Below are 17,864 nucleotides of genomic sequence, written 5' to 3'. Positions count from 1 at the left end.
CTGATGGGAAATCAGACTGTCATCTGTGTGTTTTGTTTTCTTTAAAGAAAATGTGTTTTTTACAAGTTCGTTGTTGTTGTTGTTGTTGAGGAGGAGGAGGAGGACATGTAGTGTGTTGTTGAGGAGGAGGAGGACGAAATGTGGTTTGCCGGCTTGTTATGGAGACCTTTGCTGAACGTGTACTCCTGAGCTGCACCAAAGGAGAGGCATTCTTTTCAGTTGTTTGCGGGCCTGCTGAACCATGCTCTCAGTGCTGTCTCACTGGGGATGGCGTTACCATTCTGGAAAGACACGTCAGCGCTACAGTCCATGCTATCAGTCAGTGAGCGTAGGTCTCCCGGTCTGCCCCTAAAGCAGTTACGCGCTTGCCCAGCAGAAACTGCGACACCCTCCGTTAACTTGGCTCGTTGGTCTAGGGGTATGATTCTTGCTGAGGGTGTGAGAGGCCCTGGGTTGAACTCCAGGACGAGCCCACTTGGTCCCACTTTGCAGTCACTGAAGTGTTCGTTCGTTTGCTCTTGAAGGCTGGCTTCTGGGCTCCTCTGCACAAGGGAGGGCTATCGACCTCAGATACTGTTGCCTGTATAGCTGATGGGAAATCAGACTGTCATCTGTGTGTTTTGTTTTCTTTAAAGAAAATGTGTATTTTACAAGTTCGTTGTTGTTGTTGAGGAGGAGGAGGACATGTAGTGTGTTGTTGAGGAGGAGGAGGACGAAATGTGGTTTGCCGGCTTGTTATGGAGACCTTTGCTGAACGTGTACTCCTGAGCTGCACCAAAGGAGAGGCATTCTTTTCAGTTGTTTGCGGGCCTGCTGAACCATGCTCTCAGTGCTGTCTCACTGGGGATGGCGTTACCATTCTGGAAAGACACTTCAGCGCTACAGTCCATGCTATCAGTCAGTGAGCGTAGGTCTCCCGGTCTGCCCCAAAGCAGTTACGCGCTTGCCCAGCAGAAACTGCGACAACCTACGTTAACTTGGCTCGTTGGTCTAGGGGTATGATTCTCGCTTTGGGTGTGAGAGGTCCTGGGTTCAACTCCCGGACGAGCCCGCTTGGCCCTGCTTTACATTCTCTGAAGCATTTGTTTGTTCTCTCTCGATGCTTGGCTTCTGGGCTCCTCTGCACCAGGGAGGTCTTTCAACCTCAGATACTGTTGGCTGTGTAGCTGATGGGAAATCAGACTGTCATCTGTGTGTTTTGTTTTCTTTAAAGAAAATGTGTATTTTACAAGTTCGTTGTTGTTGTTGAGGAGGAGGAGGACATGTAGTGTGTTGTTGAGGAGGAGGAGGACGAAATGTGGTTTGCCGGCTTGTTATGGAGACCTTTGCTGAACGTGTACTCCTGAGCTGCACCAAAGGAGATGCATTCTTTTCAGTTGTTTGCGGGCCTGCTGAACCATGCTCTCAGTGCTGTCTCACTGGGGATACGGTTACCGTTCTGGAAAGACACTTCAGCGCTACAGTCCATGCTATCAGTCAGTGAGCGTAGGTCTCCCGGTCTGCCCCAAAGCAGTTACGCGCTTGCCCAGCAGAAACTGCGACACCCTCCGTTAACTTGGCTCGTTGGTCTAGGGGTATGATTCTTGCTGAGGGTGTGAGAGGCCCTGGGTTCAACTCCAGGACGAGCCCACTTGGCCCCACTTTGCAGTCACCGAAGTGTTTGTTCGTTTGCTCTTGAAGGCTGGCTTCTGGGCTCCTCTGCACAAGGGAGGGCTATCGACCTCAGATACTGTTGCCTGTAAAGCTGATGGGAAATCAGACTGTCATCTGTGTGTTTTGTTTTCTTTAAAGAAAATGTGTTTTTTACAAGTTCGTTGTTGTTGTTGTTGTTGAGGAGGAGGAGGAGGATATGTAGTGTGTTGTTGAGGAGGAGGAGGACGAAATGTGGTTTGCCGGCTTGTTATGGAGACCTTTGCTGAACGTGTACTCCTGAGCTGCACCAAAGGAGAGGCATTCTTTTCAGTTGTTTGCGGGCCTGCTGAACCATGCTCTCAGTGCTGTCTCACTGGGGATGGCGTTACCATTCTGGAAAGACACGTCAGCGCTACAGTCCATGCTATCAGTCAGTGAGCGTAGGTCTCCCGGTCTGCCCCAAAGCAGTTACGCGCTTGCCCAGCAGAAACTGCGACACCCTCCGTTAACTTGGCTTGTTGGTCTAGGGGTATGATTCTTGCTGAGGGTGTGAGAGGCCCTGGGTTCAACTCCAGGACAAGCCCACTTGGCTCCACTTTGCAGTCACCGAAGTGTTTGTTCGTTTGCTCTTGAAGGCTGGCTTCTGGGCTCCTCTGCACAAGGGAGGGCTATCGACCTCAGATACTGTTGCCCGTATAGCTGATGGGAAATCAGACTGTCATCTGTGTGTTTTGTTTTCTTTAAAGAAAATGTGTTTTTTACAAGTTCGTTGTTGTTGTTGTTGTTGTTGTTGAGGAGGAGGTGGAGGACATGTAGTGTGTTGTTGAGGAGGAGGAGGACGAAATGTGGTTTGCCGGCTTGTTATGGAGACCTTTGCTGAACGTGTACTCCTGAGCTGCACCAAAGGAGAGGCATTCTTTTCAGTTGTTTGCGGGCCTGCTGAACCATGCTCTCAGTGCTGTCTCACTGGGGATGGCGTTACCATTCTGGAAAGACACGTCAGCGCTACAGTCCATGCTATCAGTCAGTGAGCGTAGGTCTCCCGGTCTGCCCCAAAGCAGTTACGCGCTTGCCCAGCAGAAACTGCGACACCCTCCGTTAACTTGGCTCGTTGGTCTAGGGGTATGATTCTTGCTGAGGGTGTGAGAGGCCCTGGGTTCAACTCCAGGACGAGCCCACTTGGCCCCACTTTGCAGTCACCGAAGTGTTTGTTCGTTTGCTCTTGAAGGCTGGCTTCTGGGCTCCTCTGCACAAGGGAGGGCTATCGACCTCAGATACTGTTGCCTGTAAAGCTGATGGGAAATCAGACTGTCATCTGTGTGTTTTGTTTTCTTTAAAGAAAATGTGTTTTTTACAAGTTCGTTGTTGTTGTTGTTGTTGTTGAGGAGGAGGAGGAGGACATGTAGTGTGTTGTTGAGGAGGAGGAGGACGAAATGTGGTTTGCCGGCTTGTTATGGAGACCTTTGCTGAACGTGTACTCCTGAGCTGCACCAAAGGAGAGGCATTCTTTTCAGTTGTTTGCGGGCCTGCTGAACCATGCTCTCAGTGCTGTCTCACTGGGGATGGCGTTACCATTCTGGAAAGACACGTCAGCGCTACAGTCCATGCTATCAGTCAGTGAGCGTAGGTCTCCCGGTCTGCCCCTAAAGCAGTTACGCGCTTGCCCAGCAGAAACTGCGACACCCTCCGTTAACTTGGCTCGTTGGTCTAGGGGTATGATTCTTGCTGAGGGTGTGAGAGGCCCTGGGTTGAACTCCAGGACGAGCCCACTTGGTCCCACTTTGCAGTCACTGAAGTGTTCGTTCGTTTGCTCTTGAAGGCTGGCTTCTGGGCTCCTCTGCACAAGGGAGGGCTATCGACCTCAGATACTGTTGCCTGTATAGCTGATGGGAAATCAGACTGTCATCTGTGTGTTTTGTTTTCTTTAAAGAAAATGTGTATTTTACAAGTTCGTTGTTGTTGTTGAGGAGGAGGAGGACATGTAGTGTGTTGTTGAGGAGGAGGAGGACGAAATGTGGTTTGCCGGCTTGTTATGGAGACCTTTGCTGAACGTGTACTCCTGAGCTGCACCAAAGGAGAGGCATTCTTTTCAGTTGTTTGCGGGCCTGCTGAACCATGCTCTCAGTGCTGTCTCACTGGGGATGGCGTTACCATTCTGGAAAGACACGTCAGCGCTACAGTCCATGCTATCAGTCAGTGAGCGTAGGTCTCCCGGTCTGCCCCAAAGCAGTTACGCGCTTGCCCAGCAGAAACTGCGACAACCTACGTTAACTTGGCTCGTTGGTCTAGGGGTATGATTCTCGCTTTGGGTGTGAGAGGTCCTGGGTTCAACTCCCGGACGAGCCCGCTTGGCCCTGCTTTACATTCTCTGAAGCATTTGTTTGTTCTCTCTCGATGCTTGGCTTCTGGGCTCCTCTGCACCAGGGAGGTCTTTCAACCTCAGATACTGTTGGCTGTGTAGCTGATGGGAAATCAGACTGTCATCTGTGTGTTTTGTTTTCTTTAAAGAAAATGTGTATTTTACAAGTTCGTTGTTGTTGTTGAGGAGGAGGAGGACATGTAGTGTGTTGTTGAGGAGGAGGAGGACGAAATGTGGTTTGCCGGCTTGTTATGGAGACCTTTGCTGAACGTGTACTCCTGAGCTGCACCAAAGGAGATGCATTCTTTTCAGTTGTTTGCGGGCCTGCTGAACCATGCTCTCAGTGCTGTCTCACTGGGGATACGGTTACCGTTCTGGAAAGACACTTCAGCGCTACAGTCCATGCTATCAGTCAGTGAGCGTAGGTCTCCCGGTCTGCCCCAAAGCAGTTACGCGCTTGCCCAGCAGAAACTGCGACACCCTCCGTTAACTTGGCTCGTTGGTCTAGGGGTATGATTCTTGCTGAGGGTGTGAGAGGCCCTGGGTTCAACTCCAGGACGAGCCCACTTGGCCCCACTTTGCAGTCACCGAAGTGTTTGTTCGTTTGCTCTTGAAGGCTGGCTTCTGGGCTCCTCTGCACAAGGGAGGGCTATCGACCTCAGATACTGTTGCCTGTAAAGCTGATGGGAAATCAGACTGTCATCTGTGTGTTTTGTTTTCTTTAAAGAAAATGTGTTTTTTACAAGTTCGTTGTTGTTGTTGTTGTTGAGGAGGAGGAGGAGGATATGTAGTGTGTTGTTGAGGAGGAGGAGGACGAAATGTGGTTTGCCGGCTTGTTATGGAGACCTTTGCTGAACGTGTACTCCTGAGCTGCACCAAAGGAGAGGCATTCTTTTCAGTTGTTTGCGGGCCTGCTGAACCATGCTCTCAGTGCTGTCTCACTGGGGATGGCGTTACCATTCTGGAAAGACACGTCAGCGCTACAGTCCATGCTATCAGTCAGTGAGCGTAGGTCTCCCGGTCTGCCCCAAAGCAGTTACGCGCTTGCCCAGCAGAAACTGCGACACCCTCCGTTAACTTGGCTTGTTGGTCTAGGGGTATGATTCTTGCTGAGGGTGTGAGAGGCCCTGGGTTCAACTCCAGGACAAGCCCACTTGGCTCCACTTTGCAGTCACCGAAGTGTTTGTTCGTTTGCTCTTGAAGGCTGGCTTCTGGGCTCCTCTGCACAAGGGAGGGCTATCGACCTCAGATACTGTTGCCCGTATAGCTGATGGGAAATCAGACTGTCATCTGTGTGTTTTGTTTTCTTTAAAGAAAATGTGTTTTTTACAAGTTCGTTGTTGTTGTTGTTGTTGTTGTTGAGGAGGAGGTGGAGGACATGTAGTGTGTTGTTGAGGAGGAGGAGGACGAAATGTGGTTTGCCGGCTTGTTATGGAGACCTTTGCTGAACGTGTACTCCTGAGCTGCACCAAAGGAGAGGCATTCTTTTCAGTTGTTTGCGGGCCTGCTGAACCATGCTCTCAGTGCTGTCTCACTGGGGATGGCGTTACCATTCTGGAAAGACACGTCAGCGCTACAGTCCATGCTATCAGTCAGTGAGCGTAGGTCTCCCGGTCTGCCCCAAAGCAGTTACGCGCTTGCCCAGCAGAAACTGCGACACCCTCCGTTAACTTGGCTCGTTGGTCTAGGGGTATGATTCTTGCTGAGGGTGTGAGAGGCCCTGGGTTCAACTCCAGGACGAGCCCACTTGGCCCCACTTTGCAGTCACCGAAGTGTTTGTTCGTTTGCTCTTGAAGGCTGGCTTCTGGGCTCCTCTGCACAAGGGAGGGCTATCGACCTCAGATACTGTTGCCTGTAAAGCTGATGGGAAATCAGACTGTCATCTGTGTGTTTTGTTTTCTTTAAAGAAAATGTGTTTTTTACAAGTTCGTTGTTGTTGTTGTTGTTGTTGAGGAGGAGGAGGAGGACATGTAGTGTGTTGTTGAGGAGGAGGAGGACGAAATGTGGTTTGCCGGCTTGTTATGGAGACCTTTGCTGAACGTGTACTCCTGAGCTGCACCAAAGGAGAGGCATTCTTTTCAGTTGTTTGCGGGCCTGCTGAACCATGCTCTCAGTGCTGTCTCACTGGGGATGGCGTTACCATTCTGGAAAGACACGTCAGCGCTACAGTCCATGCTATCAGTCAGTGAGCGTAGGTCTCCCGGTCTGCCCCAAAGCAGTTACGCGCTTGCCCAGCAGAAACTGCGACAACCTACGTTAACTTGGCTCGTTGGTCTAGCGGTATGATTCTCGCTTAGGGTGCGAGAGGTCCCAGGTTCAACTCCCGGACGAGCCCACTTGGCCCCGCTTTGCAGTCACCGAAGTGTTCGTTCGTTTGCTCTTGAAGGCTGGCTTCTGGGCTCCTCTGCACAAGGGAGGGCTATCGACCTCAGATACTGTTGCCTGTATAGCTGATGGGAAATCAGACTGTCATCTGTGTGTTTTGTTTTCTTTAAAGAAAATGTGTATTTTACAAGTTCGTTGTTGTTGTTGAGGAGGAGGAGGACATGTAGTGTGTTGTTGAGGAGGAGGAGGACGAAATGTGGTTTGCCGGCTTGTTATGGAGACCTTTGCTGAACGTGTACTCCTGAGCTGCACCAAAGGAGAGGCATTCTTTTCAGTTGTTTGCGGGCCTGCTGAACCATGCTCTCAGTGCTGTCTCACTGGGGATGGCGTTACCATTCTGGAAAGACATGTCAGCGCTACAGTCCATGCTATCAGTCAGTGAGCGTAGGTCTCCCGGTCTGCCCCAAAGCAGTTACACGCTTGCCCAGCAGAAACTGCGACACCCTCCGTTAACTTGGCTCGTTGGTCTAGGGGTATGATTCTTGCTTAGGGTGCGAGAGGTCCCGGGTTCAACTCCCGGACGAGCCCCCTTGGCCCCGCTTTGCATTCTCTGAAGCATTTGTTTGTTCTGTCTCGATGCTTGGCTTCTGTGCTCCTCTGCACCAGGGAGGTCTTTCAACCTCAGATACTGTTGCCTGTATAGCTGATGGGAAATCAGACTGTCATCTGTGTGTTTTGTTTTCTTTAAAGAAAATGTGTATTTTACAAGTTCGTTGTTGTTGTTGAGGAGGAGGAGGACATGTAGTGTGTTGTTGAGGAGGAGGAGGACGAAATGTGGTTTGCCGGCTTGTTATGGAGACCTTTGCTGAACGTGTACTCCTGAGCTGCACCAAAGGAGAGGCATTCTTTTCAGTTGTTTGCGGGCCTGCTGAACCATGCTCTCAGTGCTGTCTCACTGGGGATGGCGTTACCATTCTGGAAAGACATGTCAGCGCTACAGTCCATGCTATCAGTCAGTGAGCGTAGGTCTCCCGGTCTGCCCCAAAGCAGTTACGCGCTTGCCCAGCAGAAACTGTGATACCCTCCGTTAACTTGGCTTGTTGGTCTAGGGGTATGATTCTTGCTGAGGGTGTGAGAGGCCCTGGGTTCAACTCCAGGACAAGCCCACTTGGCTCCACTTTGCAGTCACCGAAGTGTTTGTTCGTTTGCTCTTGAAGGCTGGCTTCTGGGCTCCTCTGCACAAGGGAGGGCTATCGACCTCAGATACTGTTGCCCGTATAGCTGATGGGAAATCAGACTGTCATCTGTGTGTTTTGTTTTCTTTAAAGAAAATGTGTTTTTTACAAGTTCGTTGTTGTTGTTGTTGTTGTTGTTGAGGAGGAGGTGGAGGACATGTAGTGTGTTGTTGAGGAGGAGGAGGACGAAATGTGGTTTGCCGGCTTGTTATGGAGACCTTTGCTGAACGTGTACTCCTGAGCTGCACCAAAGGAGAGGCATTCTTTTCAGTTGTTTGCGGGCCTGCTGAACCATGCTCTCAGTGCTGTCTCACTGGGGATGGCGTTACCATTCTGGAAAGACACGTCAGCGCTACAGTCCATGCTATCAGTCAGTGAGCGTAGGTCTCCCGGTCTGCCCCAAAGCAGTTACGCGCTTGCCCAGCAGAAACTGCGACACCCTCCGTTAACTTGGCTCGTTGGTCTAGGGGTATGATTCTTGCTGAGGGTGTGAGAGGCCCTGGGTTCAACTCCAGGACGAGCCCACTTGGCCCCACTTTGCAGTCACCGAAGTGTTTGTTCGTTTGCTCTTGAAGGCTGGCTTCTGGGCTCCTCTGCACAAGGGAGGGCTATCGACCTCAGATACTGTTGCCTGTAAAGCTGATGGGAAATCAGACTGTCATCTGTGTGTTTTGTTTTCTTTAAAGAAAATGTGTTTTTTACAAGTTCGTTGTTGTTGTTGTTGTTGTTGAGGAGGAGGAGGAGGACATGTAGTGTGTTGTTGAGGAGGAGGAGGACGAAATGTGGTTTGCCGGCTTGTTATGGAGACCTTTGCTGAACGTGTACTCCTGAGCTGCACCAAAGGAGAGGCATTCTTTTCAGTTGTTTGCGGGCCTGCTGAACCATGCTCTCAGTGCTGTCTCACTGGGGATGGCGTTACCATTCTGGAAAGACACGTCAGCGCTACAGTCCATGCTATCAGTCAGTGAGCGTAGGTCTCCCGGTCTGCCCCAAAGCAGTTACGCGCTTGCCCAGCAGAAACTGCGACAACCTACGTTAACTTGGCTCGTTGGTCTAGCGGTATGATTCTCGCTTAGGGTGCGAGAGGTCCCAGGTTCAACTCCCGGACGAGCCCACTTGGCCCCGCTTTGCAGTCACCGAAGTGTTCGTTCGTTTGCTCTTGAAGGCTGGCTTCTGGGCTCCTCTGCACAAGGGAGGGCTATCGACCTCAGATACTGTTGCCTGTATAGCTGATGGGAAATCAGACTGTCATCTGTGTGTTTTGTTTTCTTTAAAGAAAATGTGTATTTTACAAGTTCGTTGTTGTTGTTGAGGAGGAGGAGGACATGTAGTGTGTTGTTGAGGAGGAGGAGGACGAAATGTGGTTTGCCGGCTTGTTATGGAGACCTTTGCTGAACGTGTACTCCTGAGCTGCACCAAAGGAGAGGCATTCTTTTCAGTTGTTTGCGGGCCTGCTGAACCATGCTCTCAGTGCTGTCTCACTGGGGATGGCGTTACCATTCTGGAAAGACATGTCAGCGCTACAGTCCATGCTATCAGTCAGTGAGCGTAGGTCTCCCGGTCTGCCCCAAAGCAGTTACACGCTTGCCCAGCAGAAACTGCGACACCCTCAGTTAACTTGGCTCGTTGGTCTAGGGGTATGATTCTTGCTTAGGGTGCGAGAGGTCCCGGGTTCAACTCCCGGACGAGCCCCCTTGGCCCCGCTTTGCATTCTCTGAAGCATTTGTTTGTTCTGTCTCGATGCTTGGCTTCTGTGCTCCTCTGCACCAGGGAGGTCTTTCAACCTCAGATACTGTTGCCTGTATAGCTGATGGGAAATCAGACTGTCATCTGTGTGTTTTGTTTTCTTTAAAGAAAATGTGTTTTTTACAAGTTCGTTGTTGTTGTTGTTGTTGTTGAGGAGGAGGAGGACATGTAGTGTGTTGTTGAGGAGGAGGAGGACGAAATGTGGTTTGCCGGCTTGTTATGGAGACCTTTGCTGAACGTGTACTCCTGAGCTGCACCAAAGGAGAGGTATGATTCTTGCTGAGGGTGTGAGAGGCCCTGGGTTCAACTCCAGGACGAGCCCACTTGGCCCCACTTTGCAGTCACCGAAGTGTTCGTTCGTTTGCTCTTGAAGGCTGGCTTCTGGGCTCCTCTGCACAAGGGAGGGCTATCGACCTCAGATACTGTTGCCTGTATAGCTGATGGGAAATCAGACTGTCATCTGTGTGTTTTGTTTTCTTTAAAGAAAATGTGTTTTTTACAAGTTTTTTACCCCTAATAATATAAATCAGATGAAAGCAAATTTTGACAAAATCGGAAGAGTTTTCATGTTGAAGTTCCCCCTCTTGTGGTCAAATATGTTGAAGTACAAGCCAGTATTAATCTCAAAAAGTCAACTACCCTGATTTGATTTCAATATATCATTTTTAATTAAATTAGTTTAATAATATAAATAGCTCTGGTATCATAATAAATGAGTAAACACTTTATTCTACAAGTCTCATTTGTGTACTTGTATAGCATAGAACTGCTGCAGCTTTTCAATTCGCAGTAATCATCCGAACCTCATTTAGTAGCTTAATTTCTGTTTCATTTGGTTGTCACATTGATTACCGATGTGCACGTTATATATAATTATGGCTTGTAAATGCAATGTTTTATACACTGTAAAAAATTTATCATGGGTCTAATTGTTTTTACGTAATAATTAAAAATAATGTGTACATTTTATTAATGAAATTGTGGTTTAGTGTTTGATACAAAATATTGAGAAGATTTCACTAATAGAACCAAGAGATACATTTTCCTCTTTTATTTAAGGACATTTCTGCAATTTTAAGGCTTAAGAGAATTAGTTCAATTTTAGTTGTCTCATGTCGATGCCTATTCTGACGAGCTGATGAGTTGAAACAGGTGTCTTAAATTAACAAAATCCAATATTCCACAAAAAGTGTGACAGGTAAAATGTCTTTCTCTCTAGAGATCAGTATGGATTGAAAGGTTTGTTTGATGTTGGCTTGAGAAAGAATAGCCAAAAGAGAGAGAGATAGATAGATAGATAGATAGATAGATAGATAGAATTAGATAAGTGCTGATTGGCTCGCAAATAGAACCTTATAGTACGAAGTTTGAGTTCAACTTTGTAGACAGAACCTTTTTGTTTTCTAAATAAAAAGTCCAAAAATGTACACAACTTAAAAAAAAGTCACATAATGTAAATAAGTTGTCACAGAATAAGAATATGTGAATAACTCAATTTTGTCAAAAATGTCAGATAGAACCTTATAATTCCAAGGGGATGAACCTGAACAATACTTTTTTACAATTAAATTGTCTAAAACTACTGTGAAAATATTTAACACAAATAAGACTTTTGTCAGCCACTATATTAAGAAAGGTAACACTTTATTTTGGTGGTCCACTTTAGAAATTCTACTGAGTATAAGTAACTTTGCAACTACTTGTTAACGTAATCTATTAACCCTAACCTAACAGTTTACTTGCAGTCTACTAATACTCTAATGAGAGTAGTTACTTACAGTTAGTAGAATGTCTAAAGTGGACCATCGAAATAGTGTAACCAAAAAAAAAAAAGTAGGTTATATCTTTCAGTCCTCAAACCCAAAAGGCGTGATGTAAGGCAGAGTGTAATTTCATTTATATGTAACAGAGAGCAGCTAGTAAGAGCTGTGTGAGTAAACCTCACTCCACTTGGCCTCAAGAGGTGCCCCAGTGACTGATGCTAGAGGCTATGATCTTTAGCGTCCTTGTTAGTGCACCCACCTCCAATGCCGGTGAAGCTGGTTCGAATTCTGCTTGGAGCGGTGCAAGTAGGACCAGTTACATTTACAGATTGGGATCAACATCAGTGTTAAGGTGCAAAGCTTCAGTTGAAGCAACCCTTCGGATCCCAGTGAATCAGGCACCCCAGTGAGCGCTTCCAGTAACAGTTTAGACTCTCAGCAGGAGACAGGCCCGGGAAATAAAGTCACTGACACAATGTCAGTTTGTTTATCTTCGTTTATTGAAAGTTTCACACAGCCTTTTATACATCTACAAGCAATATTTCATAGGTGGTTCGGGGCAGTCCCGAACCTGAATGAAATTTTCTTTGCATATGTCCCAGGGCAGTTCCGAGACACAGGAAGAAATAATTGATAAGGTATTCTTTATAATTGGGAAAACAACTTTACCCCAACAATCAGAATAAGTAAACTGAAAATTAGAATTAATGTGGGGGCTGTTTTACATTCTGAATGCACTATATTCCTCATGTAAACATGGTTAATTTGCAGTTTTCCCCCCTACACTGGTGTCACCAAATGTATTTTTTTTCTTTACCCTGAATACACCCTCTGTCATTGGTGAAACTATATTTGAGCTTGTTATTTTGACAGTGTGTGCCGTCCACTGAAACATATTTTTTTGTTTTAGTGTTTACAAAGAAATTTAGAATTTTAAGCTGTTATAAGAAAAATGTTTCAAAATGTTTGTTTACAACCGTACACAAATAAACTTTATAATTATGGACAGATATATAATGATAGAGAGACAGACAAGATAAAAATACTTATTTAATGGTTGTTTTACAGTGCGACAATACAGATGTACAGCAAGATCTCCTGCCGCAAATAATGAAAATTGCCATCTGCAAGAGGGATGATCAGGAGGACGTCAGCATCATCTTGGAGGGGGTGCAAGTCATGGCTGGCTTGGAAAATCTGTCTAGAGCCTGTGCTGTTTTTCTTGGACTGACGTATGCACTAAACCTCACCTACTCGAAAGAACTGAGGCACACATTTGAGGCCTTTCAGAAGCTCTTCTTAGAACTGGATGTGTGCAAGTTTTCCCCCAAATTACTAACACTTAAAAACAAACTCATGTCTTAGATTGAGAGACAAAGCATTATTATCAAGTTCTGGTGGAAAAAAAACTGCACTGATTGAGCGTTTGATACTGTTCTACATGATTGTTGTTCATACAATCTTTTAGCTAGTATAAATGGTTTTATACATTTTGCTACAAGTTGTTATTTGTATGCACATGTTTTTGTGTAACAAAATGATGTTTCTCAATGACATGGGAAATGTAAACTTTTTTTTTTCATGTCTTAAAACTGCTGCTTACATTTTATATATATTTGTTATTTATGGTTACAGTCCAAAAAGACAATAAAAGCATGTTTGTCAACAAAAACTGCATTTTGTATTCATTATTATCTTAACTTGAAAAAGGCAGTACATTTTATAATTAAGTCATTTTAATTAATACAAATGAGTAAATTTTACTTGATTAATTTGTGAGAAAACATACAATAAAAAAGATTAAATTAAATTCATTGTGTGCCATAGACTAAATAATTTAGGAAATTTTACTTAATTTATTCGGGTAGATTTCGCAAAAAAACTAAACCTTAAAAAATATGTGTAATAATGTTACCATAATTTTTTAAAGTAGATTGCATGTAACATTTTTTACAGTGTACAATTCCAGCTTGTAAAAGCAATGTTTTTCATAAAGCGGGAAATATGTCCAATTACTAATATCAAGCGCCTCAATGAGCAGGTCCGTTTATTCGATTGTAGCTCGCACAGTAAACGTCTTATGTTCGCCCTTTCAATTATATTGAATAGAGCCAGCGATTCTGCACAGTTCAGTATACAACATGTCACCATAAGTTACGATTTCACTGAGAGAGAAGAGCACAAAATCGCCCCCGTGTTGCATCGTTAACTATTTAACCAGGAACTGATGCATGGATCCAGCCAATCTCAGTTTGAAATGATGTTCAGTTGAAAGCAATAATCCACCACTACAGATTCAGCAACATCACCGCTCTTGTACCACTGTTGATTTTCATGTATTTATTTTACATAATGTGTATTTATGTTTCATGTGAATCACATTTAATCCAATTTTTTAGTTTCACATTTGTTTTCTCTTGCTTCTCTTCAAGGTTTCTCTACATCTGAAATAATCCCTAATTTAAACACATCTCAATTTACACTATTTGTATTTGCAGACAGAAGTGTCTGTGTGTTTAAAATAATAGTTTCCACTCTAATACTGTTGCAAGTGACTGATAGTGTTTTGTTGTTACGATGTACATGCCCAAGATGGCCGCTTCATTTTTTTTTATCTCAGTGCTGTTTGTGGTATATGCTGCTACCAGTGGTGACAGTGTGTTATTGCAGGCTTAAAATTGAACAAAATGTACAGTAAGTCAAAATATTTTGTTCATTACTGCTATGTTTCTTCATGTAGGAATTGTCTTTTAGGATATGTGTAGAACACAGTCCAAAGATACTGTATACCAAAGCACACATCAGCCAGTATAAGGGTTTATGAGAAATCGAGGCATAATCCAAGATTGTTGCCACACTGTGTGACTTATCAATGCTTGGTAATACACATTTCAAGTACTAACATCAGAGTAGTAATGATGGTACTTTATGTCAAAGTGACAGGTGGCCCCGCCCCTACCCAGAAGCCCCATCGGCTGGGAAACCCGCCTTACCCAGAAGCCTCACGGGCCATGAAGCCCCTCCTTACCCAGAAGCCCAATGGGCCAGGAAGCTCCTCCTTACCCTGTACCCTTTGATCCTCTCCAGTCAGCCATCTTGTAAGAATACAGGTTTTACCCTTTGACCCTCTCCTGTCAGCCATCTTGTTTGGATGACCGTGATCTTGTTAGGATGGCAGCCATCTTGTTTGGATGACCTCCATCTTGTTAGGATGACAGGCATTTTGGAAAGGGCACAGGTCATCTTGACAAGTGTTCGCCGCCATCTCACCCTGATGGTGTATGTGTGTGTGTGTGTGTGTGTGTGTGTGTGTGTAATGTTTAAGAGTTTAAACTTATTATTATTTGTGTTAGGTTATGTTTTATGATTAGGTTTGGTACGATAAGTTGTTACCAAAATAAAATACATTAAAATAAGAAGAGAACAACAACATAAAGTTTTAATAAAAAAGTATTTTAAACTGTGTTTAGTGATGTGCATGTGATGATTTTAGGTTATATATTTTATGATTGTTTTTGGGGTGGTATAAAATAAAATAAATTAAATTAGAAAAAGAGAACAAAATAAAGTTTTGATCAAAAAAGTACTTACCCAGAGTGGAATTCCAACCCACACAGACATACATCTATTAGATCTTAAGTCCAATGCCTTAAGCACTCAGCCACCTGGGTGTTACTATTTGGTATAAGTTACTAAGTTGAAGGGTGTATTCATTAATCACGAGAAAATGAACCATGAAGAGAGATTAAAAGAGATCTATTATACGCCTAAAGAAGCCGGTCGTTTTGGAGGACTTGATACACTGCTGAGAAGTGCCAGAGCAAAGGGTGACCGTATAAAAAGAGAACATGTTTCACAATGGTTATCGGATCAATATACATACACAGTGCACAGACCAGCGCGGGTGAGGTTTAAGAGGAACTTGACACTGGTACAAGACATTGACTGGCAATGGCAGGCAGACCTGGTGGAAATGGGTCAGTTCTCAAAGTTCAACAACGGTATGAAATACATTCTAACCTGTATAGATGTGTTGTCCAAATACGCCTGGGCAGTACCATTAAAAAACAAAACGGGTCAGCAAGTGTGTGCCGCCTTTAAAAGAATATTCACCCAAGGGCGCGTTCCAAAGAAACTGCAGACAGATCAGGGGAAAGAATTCCTCAACCATGGTTTTCAAAGTCTTCTCAAGCAATACCAAATTGTACATTTTGTGACAAATAGTAAAGTGAAAGCCAGTGTGGTAGAGAGATTCAATAGGACTATAAAATCGAAAATGTGGAAGTACTTTAGAGCTGTTTCACAGTTACAATCACACATTCCATAGAACTGTCAAGGAACGACCAGTAGATGTCACCCATGACAATGCCCTGAGGGTGTGGAGGACTGTGTATGGGTCATTTGTAAAAAGCAAACCTTCAAAATTTAAGTTTAAAGAAGGTGATCATGTGAGGGTGTCGAGAATAAAAGGGAAATTTGAAAAGGGGTATGAGCAAACATTCACAGATGAAATATTCATAGTTAAAAAATGTGTGCCTGGATTAAGGCCTATTTACAAACTAAAAGATTATGCTGGTGACGACATAAAAGGTCAGTTTTACACCGAAGAGTTACAAAAGATAAACCCAAATGGTGACAGAGTCTATCGAATACAGAAAATTTTAGACTCCAGAGGCCGTGGCCGTGGTAAACAAGTTTTAGTCAAATGGCTGAGTTGGGGAGTTAAATTTAATAGTTGGATCAAAGCTTCAGAGGTGAAAGACATAGCCCCGGGGGTTGTGAGAGGATAAAAAATGAGTGAAAATGGATTTTACCTGACTTTTACCAGTAATGCCTCGGAGACACTATTTCCTAACAACAAGAGCTCCAACTTCACTGACCATCTAGCCAAATCCATCGATCTACCAGGTAAATGGGAGGTAGGGATGGTGGAGATGCACTACCCCATGACCATCAATACGTTTGACAGGAAACAGAGCTTTGAATTGCATTCTGAGACAACCGATACAAACTGGTATTATGAAATATCACAAGGCTACTATAAAAACATTGATGTATTGTTAACAGCCATGAATAATGCTGTCAAGGCCGTCCCCACATTGCCCAAGGTATACTTTCAATACAACTATATTAGAAGCGTGAGGCTTTTCAGGGATTCGACTTTATTGTTTTTTACCACGGGCCAGCTAGCACATGTCTTGGGGTTCATTCCCGAGAAGGGGGGGGGGGGGGGGAATCGCCCCAGCCTGCGGATATTACAGCGGGTTTTAACCACATGTATGTTTATACCGATATAATTGAACACCAACTAGTGGGTGACATGTATGCCCCGCTTCTGCGCTGTATACCTAAAAAAGGGGAAGAAGGCAAGTTTGTTACGCTGTTATATGATAAGCCCCACTATGTCCCCCTGAGCATGGATGAATTCGACACCATCAGCACTGAAATAAAGACTGACCAGAACGGACATGTGACATTCGCATACGGCAAGGTGATAGTGAAGTTGCATTTCCAACCTGTTAGATACAACCACTTTTAAATCATGGTGATTGTTAAAAACTATGGAGACCCGCACATGTATAGGAACTACTACAAGTATCAGGCGGGTAACGGCCTCCCCGGTTTCGCCGGGATGCCAGTACAATACGGTGCGGGGGTAGCTGGTAGCTATGCCTTTTCTGAGACGCGGATTAGAAATTGTCAAACCACACGTCAAATTGGCTGCCAGAAACATAGCTAAAGATGTGGTCGGGCAGGTTACAAGTGCGGTGGCCAGTAGAATTCATGCTCCGAAAGGTCAGGAGAGGCATTAAAAGGAAAAGAACGACACCACTGGGGCTCACAGGACCGCCGGCCCCTGTTAAAAGGACTATACAGAAGAAACACAATCATAAGAGAAACGGGGCTGGTAAGAAGAGGAGCTCCAGGCAACAACATCGCGGGGATATATTTTAAACATGGCTTTCGTTCACTGCAGTTCTGAGGAGTGCACCAAATCTGAACTGGACCTTTTTCAGCTGGTGCCCACACAGACCAGCATTGAGAAGAGTTTCTATGTGTAGGTGCCCCCCCTCACAGCGCTCTCTGACAATGCCCCACTGGAATTCTACATCACTGGAAACGGAGAGGACTATCTAGATCTGAACAACACGATCATCTACCTGACTTGTAAAATTACTAAGCATGATGGCACTGATCTGGCCCAGGATGATCGGGTGGGCCTGGTAAATTACCCCGTGGCCTCCCTTTTCAGCCAGGTCGACATCACAATCGGTGACAGACTTATTAGCCAGAGCAACAACTGTTATCCATACAGGGCTATAATAGAATCCATTCTCAACTACAGTGAAAGCACTTTGAACACATAGTACTCAGCAGGCCTTTTTGTCAAGGACACAGCCGGCCAGCATGAAGTAACCGCACTGAACGGGACAAACCTGGGGTTCAGAAATAGAGCGGCCTATACAGCAGGAAGCCGAAAACTAGAATTGTTGGGTTGTATTCATGCAGACATGTTTTTTCAAGACAAATTAGTGCTGAACGGCGTTGATATAAAAATTCAACTCACCCGTAACAGAGAAGCGTTCTGTCTCATGAGCAACGCTGAGGATTTCAAACTGTCGGTTCTCTCAGCAGCTGTGTTTGTGAAGAGGGTCCGGGTGGCCCCCGCTGTCAGGCTGGGTCATGCCGATGTGCTGCAGGTGGCTAATGCAAAATACCCTGTAGATCGGGTTCATATGAAAGTGTTCAGTCTGGCCAGAGGAAGCAGGGTCTGCAACCAGGAAAATGTGTTTCTGGGACAAT

The 17,864-nt window shown here is 45.2% G+C and overlaps 2 non-coding genes across 2 annotated transcripts; both read left to right on the top strand.

Moving 5' to 3' along the window:
• Positions 1-979: 979 nt before the first annotated feature.
• Positions 980-1,051, top strand: trnap-ugg (transfer RNA proline (anticodon UGG)). Its single transcript has one exon. It is a non-coding gene; the product is annotated as a tRNA-Pro (tRNA).
• A 2,855-nt stretch (positions 1,052-3,906) lies between these two features.
• On the top strand, positions 3,907-3,978 carry trnap-ugg (transfer RNA proline (anticodon UGG)). The gene has a single exon. It is a non-coding gene; the product is annotated as a tRNA-Pro (tRNA).
• Positions 3,979-17,864: the final 13,886 nt, after the last annotated feature.

This window comes from Amia ocellicauda, chromosome 2 (genome assembly GCF_036373705.1).
Source record: "Amia ocellicauda isolate fAmiCal2 chromosome 2, fAmiCal2.hap1, whole genome shotgun sequence".
Lineage (NCBI taxonomy): Eukaryota > Metazoa > Chordata > Actinopteri > Amiiformes > Amiidae > Amia > Amia ocellicauda.
The sequence above is the reverse complement of the archived record's forward strand: the minus strand, read 5'-3'. Positions and strand labels throughout refer to the sequence as shown.